This window comes from Nycticebus coucang, chromosome X (assembly GCF_027406575.1).
Source record: "Nycticebus coucang isolate mNycCou1 chromosome X, mNycCou1.pri, whole genome shotgun sequence".
NCBI lineage: Eukaryota > Metazoa > Chordata > Mammalia > Primates > Lorisidae > Nycticebus > Nycticebus coucang.
The window spans coordinates 113473260-113487146 of record NC_069804.1 but is presented as its reverse complement, the minus strand read 5'-3'; the positions used below and the strand labels follow the sequence as shown (position 1 = coordinate 113487146).

Here is a 13887-nt window from a genome sequence, read left to right as displayed (position 1 = left end):
TAAAAGAATTTTAATAATCATCTCTAAGAGTAACCTGAATTTTAATTGTCAGAACTTAACCAAAATGAGATACTTTATCAACCAGGACATGTCATTTGAGATATTTAGAATTAAGATAGGATTGCTTATTTCCCTTAAAATCAGTTGAAAACAGATGGAGCCTCTACAAATGAAGATTTTTCTTTGAAACTGAATTGTCAACTTGGGAAAGTTTGTTAAAAACTGGTTTTTGCACAAAATAACCCATTTGGTATCTGAATAGATATGAATTCTGGTCGTGTGTGTGTTTGAAATAGAAAATTTTGAAGACATATAGAAATAGGGTAGAAAAATAAAAATAGGGTAGAAAAATATACAGTGGGAGCCAACTCAGTGTTTTCACTCCAGGTTTGTATTATCTCTGGCACACAGTAGATCTTTTGGAAATATATCTGAAAGTGGATTAAACATAACTACTCATATGTAAACCATATCTGGGAGACAATGTTACAAAGAGATTGGTCTCAAGGTTTATTTTTACCCAGCAGATTAACTTTTGGAAAATTCCTTAAGAGTATATTAATGTCAGAATTATGAATAAAATAGGAGAGTTTACATGTAAACTAATTGATAATCTTGCTGAGTATTTTATCTCACTTGTTCACCTAGAATTTTCTGTAAACTCCACTACTTTCCAGAGTTTTAGTTATCCTTTAATCATATTTAAATGTTTAGTTTGTAGATTCCACTTGGTAAGGGAATCATTATCAGAAATAATGCTAAAATGTTATAATAGGAAAAGAGCTCCACTAATACAGTTTATGGTTATTAGATTTGGGCTACTTTTAATCATGGAATTACCGTATGCATTGGCATAAGAGTTGGTGAATGACTAGCTGTACTCACACTGCAAACATTTTGTATCCCTTTTGTGAACCTATTTACATACATTTATATTGTGTTGCAATTCTGCTTTGCTGTTTAATAAAAAGCTGTTTCAGAAAAAAAAAAGATGTGAATAGAAGCTTTTCAAAAGAAGATAGACTAATAACCAATAAACATACGAAAAGTTCTTAATGTCATTAATCAACAGAGAAATGCAAATCAAAATCACAATGAGATATCACCTAACCTCAATGAGAAAGGCTTTTATCAAAAGTCCCAAAACACTCTGAGGATGGCCAGAGGCAATGGTTAAAAACAATAATGGAGCAGAATCAATGGAAAAACTCCAGCAATATGAATAATCAGAGTACATCAACTCCCCCAAGGAACAACAAAGCAGACACAGCACAAGATCACATGCATAAACAAATGGCTGAGGCATCAGTAATTGAATTCAGAATCTGGAAAGCAAATAAGATCAAATTAGAATTTCAAGCAGCAATCTAAAATATATCTCAAGAATTCAAAGACAAAATGACCAAAGATTTTGACACATTGAGACAAGAAGTTGCAGCCCTCAAAGATCTGAGAAATACAGTAGAATCCCTCAGTAACAGAATGGAACAAGCACAAGAAAGGATTTCTGACATTGAAGACAAAGCTTTTGAATGCTCCCAAACTTTCAAAGAGGAAGAGAAATGGAGGGCAAAAATTGATAACTCTCAGAGAGTTCTGGGAAAATTCGAAGAAAACCAATATTCACCTTATAGGGATCCCCGAAAGTGACAAAGTAGCTTCACAAGGCACAGAGTCTCTTCTTCATGAGATTAGGAAAGATAACTTTCCATACATGCCAAGAGATTCTGAAATTCAGATAGAAGACAGTTTCTGGGGGTGGGGGGGCAGAGCAAGATAGCTGACAGAAGCCAGCTTTCCACAGAGGCTCCTGTCCAGAAGGAGAGTTAAAGGACAGAAATTTAGCAAGTAACCTGGTGGATTAGAGCTGCACCAAGACAGAAGGTTGAAGAATGCATATCAACCATGCTGAGGTGAGCTGCGACCCCAAGCATACAAACAAAAGGTAAAAAATCCATCACCAAGCAGACGGGAGTCCCTTCCCCCATGAGAACGGCTAAGAGTGCTCCACAAACAAATGAGCAGAGTTCAAAGGTCCTCCCACTACACTCCACAGGAAAGACCTTCTAAAAACTAGACCTACCTCCCCTACTAAGGTGCCATGGCATTCTCCTGCCAGGCATAAAACTGTATAAAACTGTATATATTCTCTACCTGCAATTCTGAGCTGCCAGCACTTCCCTCCACTCTCACTCTGGGGTCTGGAGGCCACTCCCCCAGGAGTCCAGATTCTTGGGTGATTTCTCGAGGGGTGTGGACAGGGCCTAGACTGCAGCTGGTCAGTGCTGATTCAGCGGCAAGGGAGTGAAGAGAGGATGGTCAGCTGAGAGGGAACCACACTGGAGCAGCGGTGCCCCAAGGCGCTGAGCAGCAGCTGTTATGGGAAACAATAGGGCTCACACCTGGATATTCTGAAGCCATATCCCCTGTCTCCCTGGGCAACCAGAGGAGGCTGGGCATCTTCCCAGGTGGCAACCACCGTGGAACAGATCTGGGTTGGAAACACAGGCCCCATGAGTAAAGGGTTTGCCAGAGGTGGTACCAGTCTGAGTGGAGGGCGGGGACTAGAAAATGCACACGCAGAGCCGGGAAATTCCCAGGGCGGGGCTGACCCACAGGACCACTTCACTGAGCTTAAAACACACCTGACCCTCAGGGGATCGTCAGCCTATAGACCAAGGAAGGCAGGAGGCTAGAACTGACAGCAAACTGAATACAAACCTGCAAGAGCAAAGACAAGGCAGGTGCAGGTTCTGGGAAGTCAAAACAGCCTCTTTTCTGCAGGGGAATTTAGCAGGGACAGAAACAAATTCCCACAAAGTTGTTCTGTTCTGTTTTGTCAGTAACATCAATCAGGGGTGGGGCTAGAACTGAGGGAACACCCCCCCCCAACCTCCATCACACACTGGAGGTTGTCAGACCTCACCTCCCCCTGCCTCTGGATAGAGGCAGAGCACAGCGGCCTGGCTGAGCAGATATAAATTTCCTTGTAATTCAGGCAGGTGAAAACACCTGGAGTATCTGTTCACTAGAGGGAAACTGGTCACAGCCCTGCGGGGCTATCAATGACTGGATGTGACAGAGGTGCAAGGTGGGGAAGGAGGCATCAACCTTCCCAGACTAATCTATTTGCTGGATGGGTCCTCCTGACTTCACAGAGCACCGGAGCAAGTCATATCTGAGTTGTCACCAGAAGCCAGTGATCCAGTAGCCAGAGAACTTTTAAACGGTCCCACCTGACACAGGTGCTGACTCAGACAATTGATTTGGACCTTTTGAACTGAGCCAATCGCACAAGGACTATTCAAGTGGTGCCCTGGGTGTGTGGTTGTAGTAAGGTTTGATTTTCCTTTTATAATTGTTGCCTGTGGGGAGCAGGGTGACTTAATTGGAGGTATTTCTCCACAGTGGAGAATTCAACCCAGAGTAACTGTTCACTAGGGTTGGACAGAGACCAACAGAAAACAAGACGGAACCACTTAGTGCCACCACACCAAACAGGTCCCCAGTTTCTCAGGCCATAGCACTGTATGGATCCTCGACAAAGCTCCAGGGAAAAAAATCAAACAGTGTAAAATAATAATGGGCGGAATCAGCAGAAAAACTCTGGTAACATGAATGACCAGAATAGATCAACACCCCTCAAGGAAAGATATGGCAGCTGTAACTGAAGATCCCATTCATAAACAGCTGGTCGAGATGTCAGAAATCGAATTCAGAATTTAGACTGCAAACAAGATTGATAAAATGGAGGAAAATTTGGAATTAGAAATGCGAGCAACAATTCAATAGTTGGAATTAGAAATTTGAGGACAAATTCAAAAGTTGTCTTAAGAATCTAACGAATTTAAGGGCAAAACCACCAAAGATTTTGACACACTGAAGTAAGAATTTGCAGCCCTCAAAGATCTGAAAAATACAGTAGAATCCCTCAGTAACAGAGTGGAGCAAGCAGAAGAAAGGATTTCTGACATTGAAAACAAAGCCTTTGAATGATCCCAAACTCTCAAAGAGGAAGAGAAACGGAGAGCAAAAACGGATCATTCTCTCAGAGAGCTCTGGTATAATACGAGGAAGGATATTATCCACCTCATTGGAATCCCTGAAAGAGATGAAGTGGCCTCTCTAGGCACAGAGGCCCTTCTCCATAAAATTATGAAAGAGAATTTTTCAGACATGCCAAGAGATTCTGAAATTCAGATAGCAGACAGTTTCAGAACACCACCATGACTCAATCCCAAAAAGATATCCCCAGGAATATCATAATTAACTTCACAAAGTTAGTATGAAGGAGAAAATTCTGAAAGCAGCCAGACATTAGAAATCCATTACCTACAAAGGGAAGAATATTAGAATGACTGCAGCTCTCTCTGCTGAAACTTTTCAAGCCAGAAGAGGGTGGTCATCAACTTTAATCTCCTAAAGCAAAATAACTTTCAAACCCGGATCCCATATCCAGCTAAACTGAGTTTCATTTATGATGGAGAAATTCAATACTTTCATGACATTCGTATGTTGAAGAAATTTGCCATAACCAAACCAGCTCTTCAGGATATTCTCAGACCTATCCTCCATAATGACCAGCCCAATCCTCTACCACAAAAGTAAACCCATTCAGAAACTTTTGATCAAACTCCAATTTCCACACTGGCAAAAGGATTAAAAATGTCCACTGGACTTTTGAAAAACTCGATACCCAAAATTTTACCAGACTTATCAATATTCTCCATTAATGTGAATGGCTTAAACTGTCCTCTAAAGAGGCACAGGTTAGCTGACTGGATACAGGAACTCAGGCCAGATATTTGCTGCATACAAGAGTCACATCTTACCTTAAAAGACAAATATAGACTCAGGGTGAAAGAATGGTCATCCATATTTCAGGCAAATGGTAATCAGAAAAAAGCAAGTGTTGCAATTTTATTTGCAGATACAATACGCTTTAAACCAACAAAAGTAAGGAAGGATAAGAATGGTCACTCCATATGTGTATGGGTAATACTCAATATGATGAGATTTCAATTATTAATATCTATGCACTCAAACTGAATGCACCTCTATTTATAAGAGAAACTGTAACAGACATGAGCAACTTGACTTCCTCCAGCTCCATAACAGTTGGAGATTTCAACACTACTTTGGCAGTGTTGGATCAATCCTCCAATAAGAAACTGAGCAAAGAAATGTTAGATTTAAACCTAACCATCCAAAATTTGTATTTAGCAGACATCTACAGAACATTTCATCCCAACATAACTGAATACACATACTTGTCATCAGCCCACGGAACATACTCCAAAATCAATCACATCTTAGGTCACACGTCTAAACTAAGTAAATAAAAGGAATAGAAATTATTCCTTGCATCTTCTCAGACTACTGTGGAATAATAGTTGAGCTCAGTAACAACAGGAATCTGCATACACATACAAAAACATGGAAGTTAAATAATCTTATGCTGAATGATAGCTGGGTCAGAGATGAGATTAAGAAGGATATTGCCAAACCTTTGGCACAAAATGACAATGAAGACACGAATTGCCAGAACTTCTGGGATAACGCAGTCCTAAGAGGGAAATTTATAGCACTGCAAGCCTTCCTCCAGAGAATAGAAAGAGAGGAAGTTAACAACTTAATGGAGCATCTCAAGCAACTGGAAAAGGAAGAACATTCCAACCCCAAACCCAGTAGAAGAAAAGAAATAACCAAAATTAGAGCAGAATTAAATTAAAGTGAAAACAAAAGAATTACACAACAGATCAATAAATCAAAAAGTTGGTTTTTTGAAAAGATCAATAAAATAGATAAACCTTTGGCTAACCGAACCATAAAAAAAAGAGAAAAATCTCTAATTTCATCAATCAGAAACAACACAGACGAAATAACAACATACTCCTCAGAAATTCAAAAAATCCTTAATGACTATGAAAATGTGAATCCTAGTAAATGTGGAATGTAAAGGTCTTAGCAAAATAACTAAGAAAATGCTATGAAAGCTATGTTAACTAGTGTGATGAAAATGTGTCAAACGACCTATGAACCAACTGTATGGTGCCCCATGATCATACTAATATACACAGCTATGATTTAATAAAAATAAATCAATAAATACATACATAAATAAATAAATAAATAAAAATTTTATTCTCAGAAATATAAAAATCTGAAGGAAACTGACCAATAAATACTTGGAAGCACGTCACCTTTAATACTTAGCCAGAATCAAGTGGAAAAGTTGAACAGGCCCATATCAAGTTCTGAAATAGCATCAACCATACAAAACCTCCCTAAAAAGAAAAGCCCGGGACCAGATGGCTTCACATTAGAATTCTACCAAACCTTTAAAGAGGAATTAGTACCAATATTACTCAACCAGTTCCAAAATGTAGGAAAAGAAGGAGTACTACGTAACACGTTCTATGAAGCAAACATCACCCTGATCCCCAAACCAGGAAAAGACCCAACAAGAAAAGAAAATTATAGACCAATATCACTAATGAATATAGATCCCAAAATATTCAACAAGATCCTAACAAACGGAATCCAGCAATACATCAAACAAATTATACATAATGACCAAGTCGGTTTTATCCCAGGGTCTCAAGGCTGGTGCAATATACGTAAATCTATAAGTGTAATTCAGCACATAAACAAATTAAAAAACAAAGACCATATGACTCTCTCAATTGATGCAGAAAAAGCTTTTGATAATATACAGCATCCCTTCATGATCAGAACACTTAAGAAAATTGGTATACAAGGGACATTTCTTAAACTGATAGCAGCCATCTACAGCAAACCCACACCCAATATCATATTGCATGTAGTTAAATTGAAATCATTTTCACTCGGATCAGGAACCAGACAAGGCTGCCCATTGTCTCCACTGCTCTTTAACATTTTAATGGAAGTTTTAGCCATTGCAATTAGGGAAGAAAAGGCAATCAAGTGTATCCAAATAGGGTCAGAAGAGATCAAACTTTTGCTCTTTGCAGATGATATGATTGTATATCTGGAAAACACCAGGGATTCTACTACAAAACTCTTAGAAGTGATCAAGGAATATAGCAGCATCTCAAGTTACAAAATCAACATTCATAAATTGGTAGCCTTTATATATACCGACAATAGTCAAGCTGAAAAAACAGTTAAGGACTCTTTCCATTCACGAAGGTGCCAAAGATGAAATATTTGGGAGTTTATCTAACAAAGGACGTGATATATCTCTATAAAGAGAACTATGAAACTCTAAGAAATGAAATAGCTGAAAATGTTAACAAATGGAAAAACATACCATGCTCATGGCTGGGAAGAATCTACATTGTTAAAATGTCCATACTACCTAAAGCAATATATAATTTTAATGCAATCCCTATTAAAGCTCCACTGTCATACTTTAAAGATCTTGAAAAAATAATACTTCATTTTATATGGAATCAGAAAAAACCTCGAATAGCCAAGATATTACTCAGAAATAAAAACAATGCAGGAGGAATCATGCTACCAGACCTCAGACTATACTATAAATCGATAGTGATCAAAACAGCATGGTACTGGCACAAAAACAGAGAAGTAGATGTCTGGAAAGGAATAGAGAACCAAGAGATGAATCCAGCTACCTACCTTTATTAGATCTTTGACAAACCAATTAAAAACATTCAGAGGGGAAAATATTCCCTATTTAACAAATGGTGCTGGGTGAACTGGCTGGCAAACTGTAGAAGACTGAAACTGGACCCACACCTTTCACCATTAAGTAAGATAGACTCTCACTGGATAAAAGATTTAAACTTAAGACATGAAACTATAAAAATACTTGAAGAAAGTGCAAGGAAAACTCTTGAAGGAATTGTCCTGGGTGAATATTCTATGAAGAAGACTCCCCAGGCAATTGAAGCAATATCAAAAATACACTACTGGGACCTGATGAAACTAAAAAGCTTCTGCACAGCCAAGAACATAATAAGTATAGCAAGTAGACAGCCCTCAGAATGGGAGAAAATATTTGCAGGCTACACCTCCGACAAATGTTTAATAACCAGAATCCACATAGAATTGAATCATATTAGCAAGGAGGGCACAAGTGATCCCATCTCAGGGTGGGCAAAGGACTTGAAGAGAAACTTCTCTAAAGAAGACAGGCGCATGGCCTTCAGACACATGAAAAAATGCTCATCATCTTTAATCATCAGAGAAATGCAAATCAAAACTACTTTGAGATATCACCTAACTCCAGTAAGATTAGCCCAAATAACAAAATCCCAAAACCAGAGATGTTGGTGTGGATGTGGAGAAAAGGGAACACTTCTACACTGCCGGTGGGAATGCACACTAATATGTTCCTTTTGGAAGGATGTTTGGAGAACACTCGTAGATCTAAAAATAGACCTGCCATTCAATCCTATAATTCCTTTACTAGGTATATACCCAGAAGACCAAAAATCACGATATAACAAAGATATTTGTACCAGAATGTTTATTGCAGCCCAATTCATAATTGCTAAGTCATGGAAGAAACCCAAGTGCCCATCAACCCACGAATGGATTAATAAATTGTGGTACATGTATACCATGAAATATTATGCAGCCTTAAAGAAAGATGGAGACTTTATCTCTTTCATGTGTACATGCATGGAGCTGGAACATATTATTCTTAGCAAAGTATCTCAGGAATGGAAGAAAAAATATCCAATGTACTCAGTCCTACTATGAAGCTAATTTATAGCTTTCATATGAAGGCTATAACTCAACTATAGCATAAGAATATGGGAAACGGGCCAAGGGAGGGGAGGGGGAAGGTTAGGGTGGAGGAAGGGTAATTGGTGGGGCCACACCTACAGTGCATCTTAAAAGGTAAAGGTGAAACTTACTAAATGCAGAATTCAAATGTCTTTGTGCAATAACTAAGAAAATGCCATGAAGGCTAGTTAAACACTTTGATGAAAATATTTCAGATTGTCTATGAAACCAGCACATTGTACCCCTTGACTGCACTAATGTACACAGCTATGATTTAATAAAAAAAAAGTACACAGATCTGCCCTATGCCTAGTAACCTGCCTCACATCTCTACTGTATATACAACCCAGTAAATAAAATAGATATAGCCAAGAATGGAAGAAGGGAGGGCACCTCTTCAACAAACTTTGAAGATATGTTGGCATTAATAATTTAACTGCTACTAATATTTTAATTCTTCAATAAATAAAACCAAAAATTAAGTGGAGAAAAAATGTTGTCATTTATCAAATATCTGAAAAACAAACAAACAAAAAGTCCCTAAACAATAGATGCCAGCCTGGATGTGAAGAGAAAGAAAAGCTTATACACTGTTGGTGGGATTGCAAACTAGAACAACCTCTATGAAAAACAGTATGATTATTCAATGAACTGAAAGTAGATTTACCATTTTATCCAGCAATCCCACTATTGGGTATTTATCCAAAGGAAAAAAGGCTATTTTACAAAAAATTAACTTGCACTAGAATGTTTATTGCAGCACAATTACAATCACAAAGATGTAATCAACCCAAGTATCCATCAATTCACAAGTGGTTTAATAAAATGTGATATATGTATACCATGAAGTATTATTCAGTCATAAAAAGTTCTTCAATACCTTTTCCAATAATCTGAATAGGACTGGAAACCATGTTCCTAAGTGAAGTGCTCCAAGAATAGAAAGACAAACACCACACATATTTGCTATTAACTTGGAACTAACTGATCTGCACTCCTGGGCACAGATGGAAGTGAAACTCAGTGGAACTCAAGCAGGTGGGAGACAGAAAGAAGGGATGGTTGAAAACATACCTAATGTGTATAATGTACACTATACAGGTAGTGGACACACTTATAACTTTGGCTCAAGCAGTACAAAAGCAATCCACAACTAAAACATTTGTACCCCACGTAATATTCTGAAGTAAAAAAAAAAAAAAAGAAAGAAAAAGTAAAATCAACTTAGAATTTAATTATCTTTCAAAAATGAAGGAGATAGCCTGTGCCCTGAGCTAGTAGTATAAGGACTGAGCCTTCAACATGTACTTGATTTGCTTCAGTGGCCTAAGATTTCCTAACAATAAGGTTGAAATTAGTTCCCACCCAAAAAGAAGTATAAATTGGCCAACTCAGCTGCTGAGAAGAAGAGGAGCAAGAAAAATAAGAAGGAGGAGGCCTATTTTAGTTACATGGGGAACATCCTAAAGCAAGCCTATCCTGACTTCAATGGACACTCCTGGGTCTTGGATGCACTAGGCTCTTTGAATGATTGGCAACTGGAATACATGAGCTTGGAGGCATTTTGACTGGCCTTCTGTAACCATAGAAGAGCTGTCATCAGCAGAGAAATCGTTGGAGCGGTTAAGCAGAGATCCTCTCAGAAGAGCTTTTGAATAAATGAAGTTGTTCTGAACAACTCTGTTGTTGAAATGAGTGCACTTGTCAAAATTGGATATATGTCAGAGGGCTAGGTTGGAAGACAAGGTGTCTGAGAAACTGTCTTCCTGCATCGGGAATTATGTTGTTGGATCTTTTATTTTCAGCATCCAACTTTATGGAAAAAATAAAAGAAAGGCATTTTCCAAAAAAAGGGAGACATGAAGACTTTCTAAGACAAACAAAAATTTAGGGAATTTGTCACCACTAAACATGCCTTGCAAGTTAATATGAATCTGAAGTAAACAGTGATTAACTTTATATATGTATTGTCATACCTAGAGCAACCACTATGACAATAGCTAAAACATATTTAAAAGTTATTTAAAAAGTAAGAATTACGAGGGCATATTAGAAAATATGTACTTAATTCGAAAAGGAGAAGTAAAGGAGAAAATAGGTATGAGGTACAAAGAAAAGGGCAAAATCACAAACATAAATCCAATCATATCAACAATAACATTATTTGCTACTGCATCAAACATTCCTATCAAAAGGCAGAGATTCTTTTTTTAAGGCATAGATTATTTGATTGAATAAGAAAATAATTTTGGCGGCCCTCAGTGATTCCATCCTGGCAGGATGCCTGAGGAAGAGCTGAGCCCAGGATTAGAAAATCAGACAAGGCTCCCATCCAGAAGGAGAGTTAAAGGACAGAAATTTAGCAAGTAACCTGGTGGATTAGAGCTGCACCAACAGAGAAGGTTGAAGAATGCACATCAACCCCACTGAGGCAAGCTGTGACCCCAAGGATACAAACAAGAGGTACAAAATCCATCACCAAACAGACAGGAGTCCCCTCCCCCATGAGAACAGCTTGGAGTACCCAACAAACAAACGAACAGAGTTCAAAGGTCCTCCCACTACACTCCACGGGAGAGACCCTCTAAAAACTGGACCCACCTCCCCTAATAGGGTACCACAGCATTCTCCTGCCAGGCATAAAACTGCATAAAACTGTATATATTCTCTACCTGCAATTCTGTTCTCCCAGCACTCCCCTCAACTCTCACCCTGAGGTCTGGAGGCCTGTCCCCCAGAAGTCCAGATTCTTGGGTGATTTCTTCAGGGGTGTGGACAGGGCCTGGAATGCAGCTAGTCTAGTGCTGATTCTGTGGCACGAGAGTGAGGAGAGGATGGTTGGCTGAGAGGGAACCACGCCAGAGCTGCGGTGCCCCAAGGCACAGAGGAACAGCCATTTTTGGCAACAATAGGGCTCACCCCCAGATATTCCAAAGCCACACCCCCTGTCTCTCTGTGCAACCAGAGAATGCTGGGCATCTTCTCAGATGGCAAATACCACAGAACAGATCTGGGATGGAAACGCAGGCCCCATGACAAAAGGCTTTGCCTGAGGCAGTACCGGACTAGGTAGAGTGCAGGGACTAGAAAACACACACACAGTGCTGGATGACTCCCAGGGTGGGGCTGAACAAGAGGACTGCTTTACTTAGCCTAAGACGCACCTGGCCCTCAGGAGATTGTCAGCCTAGACAAAGGAGTGCAGGAGGCTAGAACTGACAGCTAACCAAGCTGCAGATACAAACCTTTGCACCAGCAAAGACAGGGCCTGAAGCACAGGTTCTGTGAACTCAAAACAGCTTCTTTTCAGCAAGGAAATTTAGCTGGGACAGAAACAAATTCTACAAAGTTGTTCAGTTTGGTTAGTAACATCAATCAGGGGTGGGGCTGGAACTGAGTGAACACCACCCAGCCTCCATCAAGCCCCAAGGTTGTCAGGCCTCACCTCGCCCTGCTGGATAGAGGCAGAAAGCAGTGGCCTGGCTGAGCATATATAGATTTCCTTGTGATTCAAGTAGGTGCAAACCCCTGGAATATCTGCTCATTGGAGGCAACTGGGTCATAGCCCTAGGGGCTAAAAGTGATTGGGTGTGACAGAGGTGCAAGGTGTGGAAGGAGGCATCAACCTTCCCAGATTAATCTATTTGCGGGGTGGGTCCTCCTGACTTCACGGAGCACCTGAGCAAGTCATACTTGAGCTGTCAGTAGACTCCTGTTATCTAGTTGCCAGAGACCTTTTAAACTCTCCAATCTGAGACAGATGCTGACTGAGACAATTGATTTGGACATTTTGAACTGAGCCAATTGCGTGAGGACTATTCAAGTGGTACCCTGGGTGTGTGGTTGTAGGAAGGTTTGATGTTCCTTTTCCAATTGTTACCTGTGGGGGGCGGGGTGACTTAATTGCTGGTATTTCGACACAGCTGAGACTTCAACCCAGAGTACCTGTTTCACTAGGGTTGGACAGAGACCAGCTGAAAACAAGATGGAAATAAATAGCCCCACCACACGAAACAGGTCCCCAGTTTCTCAGGCCATAGCACTGTACGGATCCTCAACAAAGCTCCAGGGGAACAGTCAATGGTGTAAAATAATCATGGGGTATAATCAGCAGAAAAACTCTGAAAACATGAATAACCAGAATAGATCAACTCCCCCCCAAGGAAAGATATGGCAGATGTAACTGAAGATCCCATTCATAAACAGCTAGACGAGATGTCAGAAATCAAATTCAGAATTTGGATTGCAAACATGATTAATAGAATGGAGGAAAATTTGGAATTAGAAATTCGAGGATCAAAACAAAAGACGGAATTAGAAATTCGAGGACAAATTCAAAAGTTATCTCAAGAATTTAATGAATTTAAAGACAAAAAAAAACAAAGATTTTGACACACTGAAACAAGAAGTTGCAGTCCTTAAAGATCTGAAAAATACAGTAGAATCCCTCAGTAACAGAGTGGAGCAAGCAGAAGAAAGGATTTCTGACACTGAAGACAAAGCTTTTGAAAGTTCCCAAACTCTCAAAGAGGACAAGAAATGGAGAGCAAAAACAGATCATTCTCTCAGAGAGCTCTGGGATAATTCAAAGAAAGCTAATATCCACCTCATTGGAATCCCTGAAAGTGAGTAAGTGGCCTCAGAAGGCACAGAGGCCCTTCTCCATGAAATTATGAAAGAGAACTTTCCAGACATGCCAAAAGATTCTGAAATTCAGATAGCAGACAGTTTCAGAACCCCAGAACAACTCAATCCGAATAACACATCCCCCAGGCACATCATAATTATCTTCACTAAAGTTAATATGAAGGAGAAAATTCTGAAAGAAGCCATACATAAGAAATCCATTACCTACAAAGAGAAGCATATTAGAATGACTGCAGATCTCTCTGCTGAAACTTTTCAAGCCAGAAGAGGGTGGTCATCGATTTTAATCTCTTAAAGCAAAATAACTTTCAAACCTGGATCCTGTATGCAGCTAAACTGAGTTTCATTTATGATGGAGAAATTAAATACTTTAATGACATTCATATGTTGAAAAAAATTGCCATAACCAAACCAGCTCTTCAAGATATTCTCAGACCTGTCCTCCATAATGACCAGCCCAATCCTCTACCACAAAAATAAACTCAATCAGAAACTTTTAAT

At 39.4% G+C, this 13887-nt stretch overlaps 1 pseudogene; it reads left to right on the top strand.

Annotated features, from left to right (window-relative positions):
- Positions 1-10041: 10041 nt before the first annotated feature.
- Positions 10042-10394, top strand: LOC128577350 (histone H2A.N-like; annotated as a pseudogene).
- The last annotated feature ends 3493 nt before the right edge of the window (positions 10395-13887 follow it).